The sequence below is a fragment of the Nothobranchius furzeri genome, chromosome 2 (genome assembly GCF_043380555.1).
Source record: "Nothobranchius furzeri strain GRZ-AD chromosome 2, NfurGRZ-RIMD1, whole genome shotgun sequence".
Classification (NCBI taxonomy): Eukaryota; Metazoa; Chordata; class Actinopteri; order Cyprinodontiformes; family Nothobranchiidae; genus Nothobranchius; species Nothobranchius furzeri.
The window spans coordinates 4,899,305-4,905,304 of record NC_091742.1 but is presented as its reverse complement, the minus strand read 5'-3'; positions in this window follow the sequence as shown (position 1 = coordinate 4,905,304).

Sequence of the window (6,000 nt, the reverse complement as noted above, 5' to 3'; positions counted from 1 at the left end):
ATTTGCAGAGACGGCTCCCAACAGTCTGGACGTCACCTCTTTGTGAACGCTCTCTAGGCTGTGTGTTTGTCACCGTCTCCGTGTTCTCATACAGCAGAGAATGAGTCGTGTGTGTGTGTGTGTGTGTGTGTCTTTGTTTCAAAGTCGGAGTTGGAGGAAAAAAAAAATGAGAGAGCAAGAGAGATGGAAAGTGAGAAAGCAGATGTGCTTGTTAGAAACACGCAGTCTAGCCGCCTGGCTCCACCATCTGTTTGCAGCTGCTCATGTTTGTGGGATCCAGACAGTCCTGCTCCTGTGTGCACAACCGCTCCATCTGCAATTTTACACAACAGTGATCTGGACAGCACGTTTTGTAGTGCATACACTCATGTACTGCTATTGAGAAAGTGTAAGCACTAAACTTTGCATATTCAGTCAAGTCAAGAATTGGGTTTCTATACCGCGACATGTCATTCTTTACTCAATCTGAAAAGCAAACCTTGGTCAAAATGACAATCCTTCCTAGGGCTGGATGATATAGTCCATACAAACTAAAAATCATGTCGATCAATATCAATAATTGTTGAAAACTATATGAAAAAGTTGAAAATATATTTTAAGTATAGCCCTGGCCATCTTAGGCCATTACTTTAGGATAAAACAAGTTGGTATAAGACTTGTTTTTTATTGATTCTCTGTTGCAAAGCACCGTTGTTTGTTTTTTGTCAGACTTGTAAGAAAGGGAATATTGCCACACTGATGAACTACTGTAATCTTTCTTTTGGAACGATTTCTTCCACCCCTCGTTGCTGCAACATCTTGTCTATTGCTGTCTGTTTAGGTTTGAGAGGGGAGGGCTTGGTGACGGAGCGTGCTTGGGTCTGTGTTTTTGATTGGTTGGGTGTAAGCAGAGACTCTAGTATGAAGCTACCAATAGGCTATAATGGAAAAAGGAAACTTTTTATTGAAGTTTTTATTGATCAATTTTTTTTCCTATTGAGCCACATGTCTATTGATCAATTATTGAATTACTGTCCAGCCCTAATCCTTCTCATCTTAGATTACGGTGACATAGTTTATAGAACTGCTTCCAAAACACATCTTCTTAAACTCAATGTCATTTATCACTCAGCAATCCGTTTCATCACTGGTGCTCCTTTCACTACTCATCATTGTGATCTGTACTCGCTCGTTAACTGTCCATCACTCCATTCTCGCATTGGTGCCAGTTTATATACAAAACAGTCATCGGTAGAACCCCATCATATCTTCGCTCATTACTCATCACTTCCACCAACCAGCACAATTTACGTTCCAGTGACTTAGGCCTAGTCCACACGTAGCCGGCTTTTTTTTTAAATGAATATCCGCCCCTCCAAAAACTTGCATCCACACCACCGCGTTTAAAAAAAATACTCTGTCCACACGTACCCGGATAAATACGTTGTTAAGGACATGCCAGACCTGTAGGCGGCAGTACTTCCCCCGTTCTTAACCTCGTCCTTCGTCTGTGGTCTTCCGCAAGGAGCAGTAATTCCGCTTGCAAAAACAAACAAGCAAGAAGCGCTTGGACAATTGATAAAGCGAGCGCAGCTCTGAGGGCATCCATGCTGTCGGCTAGTGTAAACACAGGTCGCACACGTGATGTCAGCATTTTTTGTCGCGGAAAGTGACGTTGCGGACCTTAAAACTCCGGTTTTGTCCGTCCACACGTAGACACCCAAAACGGAGAAAACGCAGGTCTTCACTTTGGCCGGAGTTTTTAAAAGATCCGTTTTCGTGTGAAAAAACTCCGTTTTCGTGTGGATGACAGGCCAAAACGTAGAAAAATATCTACGTTTTGGCAGATCCCCGGCTACGTGTGGACAGGGCCTTAATCTCTATGGTTATTCTCCTCCTTTAGCCGCTCCTCATTCCAGTTTGCTGCTCTCATTGACTGGAATGAGCTACAAAAATCACTAAAGCTCACTACCTGCATTCTGTTATCTACCTTCAACAATTCATTGTAATCAATCGTTTCTGATCAGTGTGCCTGCTTTTGACGACATAAAGACTGTTTTAAGTCTGCTTTGATTGCTTGTACAGGTTGTAAATGAGAACAGTCCTTTGTCTTTATGTCTGTTTTTATCTTATTTTGATCTTGTTTTTTATCTTATCTGTTTTTCATTGGCGTAAAGCTAATTATGGTAAATGGTAAATGGCCTGTATTTGATATAGTGCCTTCTAGAGTCCTGGAACCCCCCAAGGCGCTTTACAACACAATCAGTCATTCACCCATTCACACACACATTCACACACTGGTGGTGATGAGCTACAATGTAGCCACAGCTGCCCTGGGTGCACTGACAGAGGCGAGGCTGCCGAGCACTGGCGCCACCGGTCCCTCCGACCACCACCAGCAGGCAACGTGGGTTAAGTGTCTTGCCCAAGGACACAACGACAGCGACAGACTGAGCGGGACTCGAACCTGCAACCTTCCGATTACGGGGCGAGCACTTAACTCCTGTGCCACCGTCGCCCCAGACAATTGCCCCAGACAATTATGTGTCTGTTGCTGCTGCCTCTTGGCCAGATCATTGTTGTAAATGAGAATGAGTTCTCAATCGACTCATCTGGTTAAATAAAGGCTAAATAAAATATAAATGAAATATTCTCACAAATGCACGTAGCTTTCTGGGTCAGGCACAACAGCAAGATTAAAGGTTGGTTTATGCTTGACGCATCCGCGAGGTCCGCACGGCTCCGCACGGAAAAGTTGCGTCATTTTGCGTCATTTTAACAACCACGCCCCTCCACCGCGTCTCCGCACGGCTCAAAATTTCCGCAACGCGCACCTCGGAAAATTTCTAACCACGCGGACGGACGGACGCGGAAAAACATGGCGGACCGGCAAGAACTAGTATGGCAGAGGTTCGTAAATACAGACATTTGTATGATTCAGCTCTCAGAGATCACCGTGATCAACATGTTGTTAATAATTCTTGGAGAGAAATAGCTCGCACTGTCGGAAAAGACGAGGACGCTGTTAAAAATGCTGAAATGCCGTGTTGTAAACAGTAATTTCTACTTCTACTATGGTGTAGTGTTGGATGCATGCCGTAGAGCTCCATGCTGCCCCGTTCAGTTTGGGAGAATATTGGCTCACCGCAGAGACAAGCCGCACGAACCATAAACTGCGAGTTGTGAAGCGCGTTCCATCCGCGAGCCGCATCACTGCGCGGAAATGTCAAGCATAAACCAAGCTTAAGCATCAGCTCCCAAAAGCTCGTGTTGTCCAGGCAGCTTCAATATGCCCTGGAATGTGTTTGGACACCAGATGGGTGTCTCCTCCAAAAATGACACTACTGAAATCAGAGACTAGAGGTTTACTGATATTGGTTTTTATATTGCTGATATCACACTGTTAAATCTGATTAGTTCAGCTTACTTGAAAAAAGCATGTAAACCGATTGTACTTTAAATAATAAGTACACAGGACTAGGTGTGTTGGATCTACTAATACTTACAAGTAGGGTTGTCACGGTAACCGGTGTAGCGGTAAACCCCAGTAAAAAAGTTGACAACAATGATAACCGTCTTGTTTAAAAAAAAAACTATATTATCTCGGTGGATTACCGTGGCTTCGGTGTAGGCGCGGTGACCCTTACCAGCCACCGTATCATCTGCTGAAGTTGCCGGTGGCACATGCGCACTTTGTTGTTTACAACCAAAACTTTCTTGAAGCTAAAGCTGAAAAAATGGCCAAAGGAGGAGACGGCAGCGTTCAGGACATTTATTACACCTCAAAGAAGACAAAGTGGGAAGTACGGGCATTTTTTGGATATTTGAAGAATGCCGAGGGACAGCTGATAGAAGACGGCTATCCTGTTTGCAGCACGTGCAGAAAAAGTGTCTGTGAAAGGCAGCAACGCTTCAAATCTCTTGACACATCTGCGTGACCATTACCCACAACTCTACAGTCAACACAAGGCAAGCTAACGTTAGCGTTTTAGCTAAAATGCGTGATCCGAGGATTTGGGTTGAGGGAGAACGCTACGAGTCGCTATATAAAGCAGCTGCAGCGCCGCTACCTGCATATAAACCGTGTCGCGGACACCCCCATGTTGAAATGATGTTATGCATTACGGGGCTCCCAGGGGCAGATAAGAGTTGGTCTCTCTCTGAGAATAATTATGAATTTAACAATGATTACTGCCTGATGACATTTTCCCACATCTGCAAAGCTCACTGGAAGGGCACAAACCAAGGACAATATTTTCCTGATATAGGGTTTATTACTCAAGTAAGGGTGAAAAAGTATCTGATTAGAAGGCTACTTGAGTACTGAGTATCATCTGATCTAATATTTTTTAAATGATGACATCAAACAGACAAAAAATAACAAGTTATGGGCAAATATTGGTATTTTAAAGACTAAAGGGGAAAAATGTAAACAAATAAACAACATAATTACAAAATAACACATTTTAGGCAAAATTTAGACACCAACTGAGGACAATATTTTCCTGATATACAGGCTTTATTTAATTGTCTGAAAATGTAACACGTTTAAAAAAATACCGCGATAATACCGAAAACCGTGATAATTTTGGTCACAATAACAGTGAGGTTAAATTTTCACACCGTGACAACCCTACTGACAAGTAAAATGAACTTAACTACAAGTTATTCTAATTAATTTGTACAAAGTACTTGGAAATTTGTTTACTGAACTAGTTTTTCTGAGTTGTATACTTAAACTGTAGTAAACTGCAAGCAAAATTTTCAGTACAGAGTACAGAGATAGATAATTACCCAGTACCATGTACTAATTATTTATATAAATATAGTTAAACAAAATAAATGAATATAAATGAAAGTATAAAATCCCATCAGGTAGGCTATTGAAGTCCATATTAATCCCACATGATCTGTTTTCAATAGTACGCTAGTTTTTATAACCGTAGGACGCACAAAAACGGTCATAGTTGCCCACTCTGCATTGACTTTGCAGAGTGAGGAGACCCATCCAATACGACGCTATTGCTGTTACGCTCTCCAGCGCCTACATATTCATGTCCATGATTCAGATGTTATTTAACATAAAATACTGTATATTTAATTTATAGTTTGAAACAGCTCAAGGCTGTCCAAGGATGTGCCTGGCTGTAAATTGGCTTTACTAAGGACAACTATTGGCTGATGTCGATATATAAAAAATGGTAAATATCGGTAGGGCCGTGTGATGACGATTTACAACAGCTCGGAGATCGTAAAACCGTCTACTTGCATTCTATCACCTGTCTGTGCCGTTATTTCTGGACATGTCTATAGGCAAGGTATTTTTTATCACAGCCAAGTCACGCCGTTTGCTTCTGTTGGCCATAGCTGTCGGCGCGACGGACACACAGATGAACCAATCAGAGCAAGTTTTCGGCAGTGTGTTGGTTTAGCCGGGGGTGCTTGGTAGAGCTGAGGAAAATAATCTAATAACTGATTCATTAAGATATAAACAATTATGAGTTGTTTAAGAAGCACACCATAATCGATTATAGCACTAGCCGTTAACGCTAGCCACTAGCCTGCTCAGTCTCTAAGTAGTGATTATATGCATTCTCAGTCGTCTTATCGATCAGGAAACCTCTGGGTCAATGTTCTGCTCTAAACTTTGCATTTGGCTTCGTGGCTTTTATATTCGGGAACGTTTGTTTGTGTTGTTAGCAAGACTTTTCACCGTGGCTGTGCATCAGAGTTTTGTTTTTGCTGTTTTCTTCAGGGAAACAGGCCAAATTCCTCCCCTGCGTCATCAGGATCAAGCTACGGAGGGCAGCAAGACCAAAAATACTGGGATTGTACTCATCATGAGTTTAGCTTAACACAATAGATTTTTTTTCTCTGAATAAGAAATAATTACTGGTAATATTGTGAATTATGTGATATGAGCCATCTCTGGATGGAATTTAAATTATTTTACATTGTTTATCAATATATAATAAATAAAAGGGCCTGTGGGACATTTGAGACATATATCTCTAGCTCTCA